Source organism: Amphibalanus amphitrite, unplaced genomic scaffold, assembly GCF_019059575.1.
Source record: "Amphibalanus amphitrite isolate SeventyFive unplaced genomic scaffold, NRLGWU_Aamphi_draft 000240F_arrow, whole genome shotgun sequence".
In the NCBI taxonomy this organism is placed as follows: domain Eukaryota; kingdom Metazoa; phylum Arthropoda; class Thecostraca; order Balanomorpha; family Balanidae; genus Amphibalanus; species Amphibalanus amphitrite.
The window spans coordinates 611336-623654 of record NW_024881735.1 but is presented as its reverse complement, the minus strand read 5'-3'; positions in this window follow the sequence as shown (position 1 = coordinate 623654).

The following is a 12319-nucleotide window of genomic DNA, read 5'->3' as shown; positions in this document are numbered from 1 at the left end:
TCTAGTGGCCACCACATTTACCGATTTTCATGATGATCTTTAGTGGTAATTTATTAGCTGACCAATCGTCGTTTTGAACGAAATTTCCTGTCAGACTAGTTCAGGGCACTGTTGTTCACTGTGCCAACATCATTCTTACATATTGCATCGCTTTTCTGCAAGATAAGCTAGCTTTTTGCAAGCAGCTGCAAGACGTAAAAAAAAAATCATATCTAATTTTTTAATTAGACTTTTATAAAAATGTGATTTCGAGCAGCTAAAAATGAACGTTTTATACTAGCCTCTGATTACTCATCTTTCGTTCCATATAGGTGCTTTGCTGCTTTTCCCTGCTACTTTTCGAGATATGCGCCAGTAAACCACGCGATGTAGGGGCAATTGTCACCTCGCCGCTCTACTGAAGGCCCGGCGCTCTTTAAAGCGCTGGAAGTTGTGAAAAACAAACGCGTATAATCTGAATAAAATATATGTCCCTGAGCTCAGAATTGAGCAACGCACAGAATGCTGTCAAAATTTTTGGGCCAAACTAAAAAATTCAGTCATTATTAACCCCCAAACACAAGTCAGTGATAATCAACAACAACTTGCTCTTTAGTTAGACTTCTTGAGAAATGTTATTTCGAGCCGCTAAAAATGACCATGCCATACAAACCACTAATCATCTTTCTGTCATGCCTTACTCGCAATTTTTCCTAATGCCTGCTACTCTTCGAGGTCACGTGACCTCACCATTAAAAGTAAATGGGGAAATAATGAAACTGTTGTTTTTGCACATGGAATGATCTCAAACTATCTCAAGCACACGGAATCGTGATTTCATGCACTCCTTGCAAGATCCGATGCTTTACTTTTGTATTTTTGACCTTCCGTGACGTCATTTATGACGTCACTAAGGTCATAGGAGTTTCTCGTCAATAACTCATGATCAAATTGAGCCAGCGACTCGGGAAAGCCACCAATGGACTCAGAAAGACCTCCCGAATCGAATGATATGCAATACGACTTCCTTCGATTAAGTTCGTGGCCTGATGGGCTCTGAACTGACCTTGACTCGAGGTCAACACCTTAAGTTGACCTCAACCGGACAAAAAGTATACCATTCGACGCGCCTGAGCCAGGCGAACACGATGGTGCCAAAATCGCTGCTCTGCGGCCATTTTTTGCGAAATTATTTACCAAAAACCAAACCCTACCTTGGGCTTTTTGACTTCACCTCAGAGGTAATCGGTTGACCTGGGACCTTAAAATCGGGTATCAATCGTTCCGTCTTGAAACGGCGCACACGCTTGTTTTTTCCGCGAGGCTCTAGCTCCATTAGAGGCGAAACGAAGAAAAGGGGTCGTACCAACCCTCCCCCCTCGGCCGGCCGAGGGGGTGGGGTGGGGGTCCGACAATAGGTCCGGCGAGGGTTAAGCAGTCCCACTTCGTTTTTAGTATGTTTGCTTGTCACTGAGATCAACAACTCAATCACAGATAATTTCTAGCACTTTTCCGGGCCCCCGGCCCAGTGTGCAGCGGCGTCGCCAGGAGCGTCGGCGGGGTGACGGCCGACGGGGTCGGGCACGGACGGACAGGGGGGGGGGCGCCGGCCGAGGAGGGAGCTTTGAACAGCCGTCTAACGACGGCCCAGTGCACCAGAGGGTGCTTTGAGGGCGTGCAATTGGACAGAGGGTGTTTTGAGAAGATGGCTCAGTTGGACAGAAGGTGTTTTGAGAATATGGCTCAGTTGGACAGAGGGTGTTGTGGGGACGGTTCAGCTGGACGGCGGATGTTGTGGGGACGGATCAGTTGGACAGGAGATCTTTATCTTGCCTGAAACAAACCCTTGCGCGCCTCCAATATCTTACATTGCAAATAAGACTTTATAAATAATATGCATAATCATAAGCAGGTTGTGGTGCAGCCGTCGTCTTCTCATTTTCGCTGGAAATGCTCGTCCAAAACAGAAATGTTGCCTAAGCTTCGACAAAATCTTGTTTGAAATAATCAATGAGCGCCTAATATTTTCAAGCAAACATGTGAGAGGTATGAATTTGAGCCATGCGAAAGTTACTCTGACCCCGGAGTCGTACCCTAGACGATTTTGACGACTCCAACTCTGACTCCGACTTCAGGCAAAACTGTCGACTCTAACCGACTTCGACTCGGACTGTGCCATCCTGTCCCAGGGTGCTTGTGTCAAGTTCAAGGAATAGTCCTATAAGTGTAAGCGTGTTTTCAAGGACATGCCATTCCTTGGCGGCCATCCGACCAGGATGGTACACCTGCTGCTGCAATAATCGAGTGAGGGCACACGCCACACAGACACACATTAAGACGGCACAATAAGGGGCCACCAGGGCCCACACAAGGTCGCACCACATAAAAATTCCAGCGTATGTGGCAGCATACCCATTCGTGGTTCTGCGACCTTTGCAGCACTGACAACAGCGTCATGATAGGTATCTATAACATGGTAACCGGACAAAAAGTCAAAAGGAATAAAGTCAAAAGACAAATAGTCAAAAGACAAAAAGTCAAATGCAAAAAGTCAAACGGGATAAAAGTCAAAAAGATAAAAGTCAAAACGGATAAAAGTCAAAAGACAAAAAGTCAAAAGCAAAAAGTCAAAATGTGCAAAAGTCAAAAACGCAAAAAGTCAAATGACAAAAAGTCAAAAATGCAAAAAGTCAAAAATGAAAAAGTCAAAAGAATAAAAGTCAAAACGGAAAAAAGTCAAAAGACAAAAAGTCAAAAGCAAAAAGTCAAAACGTGTAAAAGTCAAAAGACAAAAAGTCAAAAATGCAAAAAGTCAAAAGGATAAAAGTCAAAACGGAAAAAAGTCATAAGACAAAAAGTCAAAACGAGTAAAAGTCAAAAGACAAAAAAGTCAAAACGGAATAAAGTCAAAAGACAAAAAGTCAAAAGCAAAAAGTCAAAACGGGTAAAAGTCAAAAGACAAAAAGTCAAAAAATGAAAAAAGTATAAAATAGAAAAGTCGAATTCAAAGTCTGAAATAAAAAGTCAAAAGGATAAAAGTCGAAGCATCGATCTTTTCATCTTTTGAAAAATATTATACAGCGCAACGTACCCTACCCACTGAAGTTGTAAGGAACATGTGAGTACGCGAGAGATTCTGACAGGTACCGGGGTCCGCAGCAGCGGGGCAGGGACGCTGGCTGCGGTGGTGGGGCCCACGCTCACATAATACGCGTTGAGCGCTTCCGGCGTGCACGCTGGCGCAGCAGCAGTGGCACTCTTCCCCGCCCCGATCACCGGCCGCAGCACTGTCCACATCCTCGCCGGTCCTGCCTCACGCAGCTGGTCAGCATAGTATGCCGCGTGGTCACGTCTGATGGCCGCTCGACACTGCCGGTTCACCACCGTATACCTACTCGGCGCGCGGGCCGAGCAGTGCGCGCCGCCGCGCCAGCAGCGCTCGCGTGGCGTCCGTGGTGCGCGGAGCACCGGGCGGCGGCAGCCCCTCCCCCATGGGAGAGGGTGAAAAGCAGTGCCTCCTCTAAGCAGTTTTGACTGGGGGGCCCGATCACGGGCAATGACTAAGGTAACCCCTACCAAAAACGTCTAGGACTAAAAAATGACTAAGGTACCCCTCAGTGACCAGTTTGGAGGATGACTGCGGGGGCTGCAGCTCCCGCAGTTAACATGTTAGAGGAGGCATGGGTTTTTGCCATTTGACTTTTTGCTTAGGGCTGCGGAGTCGGAGTCGGAGTCGGAGTCGGTCGGAGTCGACAGTTGTGACCGGAGTCGGAGTCGGAGTCGGAGTCGATTTTAGAAACCCGAGCCGGAGTCGGAGTCGGAGTCACCGAAAATCTGTCGACTCCGCAGCCCTGCTAGGTCTGCGGAGTCGGAGTCGGGAGTTGGAGTCGGTCGGAGTCGACAATTCTGCCCGGAGTCGGAGTCGGAGTCGGAGCTGGTTTTTGAAAGCCGGAGCCGGAGTCGGATTCGGAGTCGCCGAAAATCCATCGACTCCGCAGCCCTGCTTTTGACTTTTTGCGTTTTTGACTTTTCGCCATTTTGACTTTTTGCCATTTGACTTTTTGCTTTTGACTTTTTGCGTTTTTGACTTTTCGCCATTTTGACTTTTGGCCATTTGACTTTTTTGCTTTTGACTTTTTTCGTTTTTGACTTTTCGCCATTTTGACTTTTTGCCATTTGACTTTTTGCTTTTGACTTTTTGCGTTTTTGACTTTTTGCCATTTTGACTTTTCGCCATTTGACTTTTTGCTTTTGACTTTTTGCGTTTTTGACTTTTCGCCATTTTGACTTTTTGCCATTTGACTTTTTGCTTTTTTGACTTTTGGACGTTTTGACTTTTTGCCATTTGACTTTTTGTCTTTTGACTTTTATCCGTTTTGACTTTTATCCATTTGACTTTTTTCCATTTGACTTTTATCCATTTTGACTTTTTGCATTTGACTTTTTGTCTTTTGACATTTTGTCTTTTGACTTTTTGTCCTGGAATCCTATAACATACGTGCATTGCATTGCATCGCATTATCTGTCCTGGGACCGTTACTCTTTATTCTTTGCTCTAACAGCCTGTCACCATACAAAGGTGACGCCGCCGTTTTCCAATATGCAAACGACATCCAGTTTTTTTGTGAGCGGCCGTACCGACGATCTCAGATCATTTATCTCTCGTATAGAAGCATCCCTCCCTCGCATCGATCAGTGATTGGTTTTGTCTTCTCTTCACGCTCTCAAGCTAAACGCAAACAAAACACAGCTCGTGGTTTTTGGCAGTAGACAAAATTTACGAAAAGTACCTGACTTCAGCGTCTCTCTTCATGACTCAGTGCCTACTTGCTAACAGCCATGCAAGCAAGCAAGCGCCCTGTCCTGGGAAATACATGCGTCCGAGCTCAGTCGTCGGTGTACTTAACCCGCGCCCTGGTGGGGTCTGTTTATAACGCGACCTGGTGGGGGGGGGGGCTATTTTTTGCCCTCCCCCTCATATCTCCGAAACTACTGGACGGATCCGCAAAATTCAAACGGCGTTCGAAAGGCCTGTCAAATTTGTTGAAGGAAACCAAATTTCATTGACCTCGGGGTCACCGATGACGTCACAGGTCAGGTCAAAGATGATATGTTTCACCGTTCACGGGTCTTCTAGGGAATGCGCTATAACACCGAGGAAAACGCATTTTGTCGAGAATCAGCGATAGGGCGTCAGTTGCCTAGTAAATATGTTGCTATTAGAGGTCACTGACAATACCAGGTCAGGTCACAGGTCAAGTCACCAAGGGTCACAGGTCAGGTCACATGAGCCCAACTTTACTAAGGTTGTGTGATGCATGTTTTATGGCCAATTTTTCATTTCCAACTCAATGATGTTGGTTATAAGACTATCAGGTACGGCTTAGGTCACTTTCTGGTGAAGTTCAGGTCAAGGTCAGGTCAAGGTCAGGCCAAAAAAGGTCAAATTTTAAAGTTGATAGTTTTGCATAAAATGGGTATTGATTCGATGCAGCTCGTCACGGGGAGTCTAATGGTGGTCTTTGTTTTGCGCTACGGGGTCTAGAATTGCTAAACAAAAAATTGAATTTAAAAATTTGACGTCATCAATTTTGAACAGTTCTTTCGCTATAACTTCGCCAAAAAAGAGGTATCAATCTCAAATTTGGTATGTGGATGGAAGGTGGTAAGGACTATCACATATATTCCGGTTTTTGCGAAATTCAAAAAACTTTTTGGATTTTTCGATTATTATATCAAAAAAAAAAATATTTTTTGATTTTTGGGGATCAAAATCCAAAAAAAATCCGAGATAGCAATTTTGTAGCCCTGTCGATTCTACAGCTTTTATGTCTTTATCATTTATCTGTATTTGCAAAGCTATAGGCCTGACAGCTCTTCCCGCGAAACCCTTTTTTGGGTCGAAAACGGCAGAACATGACGTCACTCTGACGTCATTTCCGGCCAACCTATCATAGTCTTTGGAAAAAATTTTGGTCACAATGTGTAAAATTGATGTCCGGGAGGGTACTGAAAGTTTGGTGACGATCGGCGTCGCGGTTCTGGAGATATATCGAAAAGTCTGGAGGGGGGGGCAAAAAATAGTCCCCCCCCCCCCACCAGGTCGCGGGTTAAAACCCGCGCCCAGATGGGGTCTGCCGAGCAACGCGGTATGATGGGGGGGGGGGGCAGTGGCGCAGCCAGGATTTGGTTTCGGGGGGGGGGGGGTCATCGCCTCCAAAGCGGGCCCCCTAGTGTGCGGGCCCCCACCCATTTTTCAGAATCTTTCCATATTTCATACACGTTCTGCTGAGCGGGCCCCCTTTACCTACACGATAACCCTGAGCGAGTTTGAATCGGAAAATTTTGATAGAGCAATAGCTCGGTAATCACCCGGTGTTCGATTTCTACGCGAATTGACCATGACAGAAATATGTTACTATGAGATACGAATTCGTATCTTTCGAGGCCGAAATGTGCCCCTTCCGCAATATGCATAGCATATATGCAAACGGAGCTGTTGCCTGCTTCCATCGGACAAGATTTAAGTAGTTCCATGTGCCTGTCCTAAGTCATCTATTGGCTGCTGTAGAAGATTGTGCATTTATCCTTCTTCATTACGTAAATTCGATCACTAGAAGTTTTAACCCTCGCCGGCACAGGGGGAGGGGATGATGCAACCCCTTAAGGGTTTTCGTGAATAACTCGCGTAAAAAGCGGCCGATCGCGACAACACTTTCAGTACCCTCGCGTTGATCAGTTTTACACCTACCCTAGAAATTGCATGACCCTGACTCAAATGACCTTTCACCTGTGACCTACTTTCCGAGACCATGTTTGGCCAGAATCGCGATTCGGCGTATGCCGACTCGCATTAGCCGCGCGTTTGCAGTCTTTTCGTGGTTTCAAGCGTTCAAACATGGGAGTTGATGCTGCTCCCATGCATTAGAGTGGGTGTCAAGGTCACCTGAAGGTCAGGTCAGGTCATTGACCTATGATGACCTCGGTACTTTTTCGAATTATACATGTTTCTAGGCTAGTTTTTGGAGCTGAATTCGAATTTAGCAACCATTTGAACATTCACGAAGTAGTTTTGGTGCCTTCGTAACATGTTACGAAGCTGCTAGAGGCGGCTGACACGTAGGTACTACAAATACCCGGCAGGACCCCTACTGGTTGACCTGACCTGACCTGACCCGACTGACCTAAATGCATAAAGACATCATCTGTGATCAAAACTAACATGATAACTTTTCGTGATCAGCACCCGGCCCGGAAAGCCCTATAGCAGCCACACTTTACGACGTTCTAACAGGTCCCGATTTTCCCGATTTTTGGGTCATTGACCTGACCTGGAAGGTCAACCAATGACCAAGAACCTTACAATTGAGTATCATCGGTGTGACCGCCGCATGTATGAATGCTGATGTATGTTCACCGGCTGTGGCTCGTCGCCCGCCAGGTAGACCGCCGGGACCGGCCGGCCGCGAGGGCGCCGGCCGCCCGGGCCCGGCCTGACCGGGCCGCCTGACCCTTCCGCCGCCTCGCAGCCTGGGAGGGCCGAGACCGGCCCCCCTGTTTTTGACGCCGGCGCCATGTTCGCCATTTTCGCCTCAAAAACGGCAAAAGTTCAAACGCCGCTAACATCTTCATTTTTAAAGGAATCAAGACGTAACAAAAAAGGTTATACGTAATTTTACTTTGTCTATCAAATGGCTATCTCGGTTTTTTGAAAATTTTGGATTTTGGCCTAAATTAAAAAAAAAACTGACTTTTTTGGGAAAATCATTATAAAATCCAAAATTTTGAGTCTATCGAAAAAACCGGAATATATGTCAGAGAAGTGGTCTAGTGCACCTACATACCAAATTTTAGAAGAATCGGTTCAAAAATGTGGGAGTTATTCAAAATTTTATGACGTCACGACACACAAATTTTTTGAAAAATGACTTTTTTGGAAGTTCTAGACCTCGTACGGAAACAAAAATAGCACCATTCGATTTGCCATGAAAAACTGCATCAGATAGACACCTTTTTAGGCCTTAACAACCAACTTCAAAATTTGACCTCACTTGACCTGACCTTGACCTGACCTCGACCTGAAATTCATCCAGAGGTGGTCCATATCACTTATTGAGTGTGCCTATTGAATTCTATGAGTAAAATGACCCATAAAACATGTGTCGCACATGCCCTTTTCTATATTTTGTTTTTTGGTGACCTGACCTGACCTGACCTTGACCTTGACCTCTGAATGATATTGTTTGCAACGAATATTGTCTTGGTAGCCTAAGAACACGTTTTGGGCGATCAGTCTCAGTCGATTTTAGGACTAAAGTACGTATCGCTAAAGTACGTAGGACAAAAGTACGTATGCAAATGTTCGTACGCAAATATACGTAGGCGATAAAGTTCGTATGCCAAAAGTACGTACGCAAATGTTCGTACGCAAAAGTACGTATGCAAAAGTACGTAGTGTATAAAGTACGTATGTCAAAAGTACGTACGCAAATGTTCGTACGCAAAAGTACGTATGAAAACGTACGTAGTGCATAAAGTACGTATGCCAAAAGTACGTACGCAAATGTTCGTACGCAAAAGTACGTATGCAAAAGTACGTAGTGTAAAATGTACGTATGCCAAAAGTACGTACGCAAATGTTCGTACGCAAAAGTTCGTATGCAAAAGTACGTAGTGTATAAAGTACCTATGCCAAAAGTACGTACGCAAATGTTCGTACGCAAAAGTACGTATGCAAAAGTACGTAGTGTATAAAGTACGTATGCCAAAAGTACGTACGCAAATGTTCGTACGCAAAAGTTCGTATGCAAAAGTACGTAGTGTAAAAAGTACGTATGCCAAAAGTACGTACGGTTCGTATGCCAAAGTACGTAGTGTATAAAGTACGTATGTTAGAAGTAGGGTATAGTCGTGTAAGTTGGGCCACTTTTTCTTTATTGCTGCTCTGTTGCCATACTGCAGGGAACTCATGATAAATTCATATACCAAATAATATAGCTTTGTCCATTTCGCCCATTTACTCATCAATAAATTTTGCTATGCCTCGTAACAAATGCTCATTAAATAAAGAATCAGAAAGGTATTACACATTGATCAAGGCTTAACCCAAGGGTGGGGTACGTACTTAATACCCTACGTACATTTGCTATACGTATAGTACTTTTGTCCGTGACGTACTTTTGTCCACACGTAGGGTAGACCGGGGCAAGTCGCCCCGCCGAGGTAAAACGCCTCACCGATGTTTCTCGGAACTGGCAGGGTTCTGGGGAAAGATCCTCTCTTCTGTTAATCTAGTGTATGGGGCTTCTTGCCTCAGGCCGTGGGGTGTTTTGCCCTGGGGCTGGGGAAAAATGCCCCATTTGCAGTTGCTTCACAAAGCACTTCCTAGCTGGGAGTCCGATCATAAGTGAATGAATTTGAGGGGTGGAATTTAAAGTAAAATGTCCAAAGAACACATTGAGCACAAATTTGGCCTTCCAGGTGATGTGAGACAAAAGTAGGTACCTATGTAGCAAAATAAATTATCTGTGGCGTCTTGCCCAAGGCTACCCTACTTTATATCCTACGTACATTTGCTATGCGTAGGCTTTTGTACGTGACGTACTTTTGTCCATACGTACTTTATACCCTATACGTACTTCTGCGATACGTACTTTTGTCCGTGACGTACTTTTGTCCACACGTATTTTTTACCCTACGTACATTAGCTATACGTACTTTTGTCCGTGACGTACTTTTGTCCATACGTACTTTATACCCTACGTACTTTTGCGATACGTACTTTTGTCCCCGACGTACTTTTGTCCATTCGTACTTTATACCCTACGTACTTTTGCGATACGTACTTTTGTCCCTGACGTACTTTTGTCCATACGTACTTTATACTGTACGTACTTCTGCGATACGTACTTTTGTCCTTGACGTACTTTTGTCCATACGTACTTTATATTGTACGTATTTCTGCGATACGTACTTTTGTCCCTGACGTACTTTTGTCCATACGTTTTTTATACTGTACGTACTTTTGCGATACGTACTTTAATCCTACGTACTTTTGCTTACGTACTTTTGTCCTACGTACTTTAGCGATACGTACTTTTGTCCGTAACCCGTCTCAGTCCATGACTCCATTCTTCGGCAACTACGGTGCAAGGCCGATACTGTAGAAACTTGCAATTTGTACCCTTGACCTGCCCTTGACCTTGACCTCAAACTTTAAATTAAGTACACGTTTTTAGTAGTTCGTGATGAGAGCTTTCGATTGGCGTTTGAATTTTCCAAATCGGACCATTAGTTCGGGAGATAACAGGGGGGGGGGGGTTAAATTTACCCCCCAGCCCCGCGCGTTCGGCTGGAGACCCCAGCCCCGCGCGGGTTAAGGTTAACTGTAGTTCCTTCGACACCTTTTGACGAGAGAAACACGCTGTCGGTAAACGTAATACAGTGCAAGTTATTGCAGAAAAGCTATTTCCGCAAAAAGTCTTTTGGCAGCCTTTGCCCTCTGCAGGCTTAGCCTTAGCTGAAATCTGAGGAAGGTGCACAGAGAAAACGTAGGGCTAGGGGAGAGTGGGGTGGGTTGTATCAGTTTTTACTCCGAGACCCATAACCTCGTAACTATCCGTGATAAACTCATAATTTCCATACTATCCCCTTCCTTGATTCTTCTGCTTTTTTGTGCAAAGTAACTTTTCCGCTACCTCTACCAGTTTTTCTTCTACGGTCTGCCGAATAGAGCAATGTTTTTGATACAACTTGCCCCATGGCTTGGGTAAGTTGTATCACATGGTGGGGTAATTTGTATCACTATTTCACGTTTCAGGGAGTGTGCTTGCTACTGGTTTTGAACATAACAACAACATTAAATGGGGTTAATACAATGTATAGGTACCCTCAAAGGCTTCACTTTATTAGACCAAACTTAGGTCAATGCAATCCGAAAGAAACATCAACAGACTAGACGCACAAGTGGCCCGTTAAGAGCAAAGAAGCCAACTCATTGTGCCGAAATGGAACGAGCATTGACTAGCTACCTACAAACGCGAGCCAGGGCTTAGCTTTCGCGATCAAAAGCAACATACCCATACATACATACATACATACATGTTACAACATACCCCACCCGGCTCTGATACAACATGTACCGAGCCGCCATCTTGGAAAAACATCCTCCTGCTAAAGAAAAACAGCGGACAGTTGGAGAAATCCGTTTTCTCTCACGCAGCCTTAGAACCTACCCTCACCACCGCTACGGAGATCTTTCAAATTCGTGCACATTTAAATGCTCAAAACACACATTTTCTTGCAACTTGTTTTTTTAGAATGACATTAAAAAAACATAAAATCGGCTCTCACCTCGAGACGCGTCCACTCAGCCACAAGACAGAACAGGGAAAGATGGCGCCCGGAAAACCTCGTCGGCTGGTCGTGTCGCGAGCGCCATCCATTGGATAAGTTTGGCACAATTCGCCCTGATACAACTTGGACATGATACAACTCTCCCCGCTCTCCCCTACCTTTTATAATGTGCGTTTCTGCGTTGCTGTAGCTCTAATTGTTCAAGAGTTATTCGTCGTTTTGTTGAATATTGTCGAAATAGGCTAAACCTGACCTTGACGACCTCTGGCGAAGGCCTTTAGGTACTCCTGACTAAAAATGACCAATAAATTCGTCATGATGATATGTTAGCAAACTTGTTTCCCTAGGCTGGACCTTATTTGTAAGAAGAATTTGAAAATTGAACATTTAAACGAGCGAAGTCCGAAATATGGGGTTAAACCATAAGGAAACACCTCCTGTAAAAAAAATTAACTTCAAAATTTGACCTTTTTTGACCTGAAAGTGACCTGACCTAAGCTAAATTCGACTCAAAATGACCTCGAATGACACAGACGACATCAAATTCGAAATATATGGCCTAAATGGATCATAAAACATGTGTCACGTGACCGACGCATGATATAATATTTCCGTGACCTGTGATGACCTGACCCTGACCTGAAAATCAAAGTACAAGTTTGGTACCCTCAAGGTATCTAGAGCATCTGTTTACGAGTGTGTAAACCAAAAATGAGCCTGATCTGGCTTGTAAGACGGCGGCCAGAGCCCAAAATGTGAACAAGCCGAAATGCTAATAATTTTTACTTTGACCTGACCTGTGACGTCATCGATGACCTCGAAGTCAACGAAATTAGGTTTCCTTCGACAGTTTTTCCGGGGCTATCAGACGCCGTTTGAATTTTGACGATCGGCCCACTAGTTTCGGAGTTAGGAGGGGGGCTATGGAGAGCCCCCCCCCCCCCCCCAGTAGTAGGCTATTTTCGGGTGACTGTTTGACGGAGCG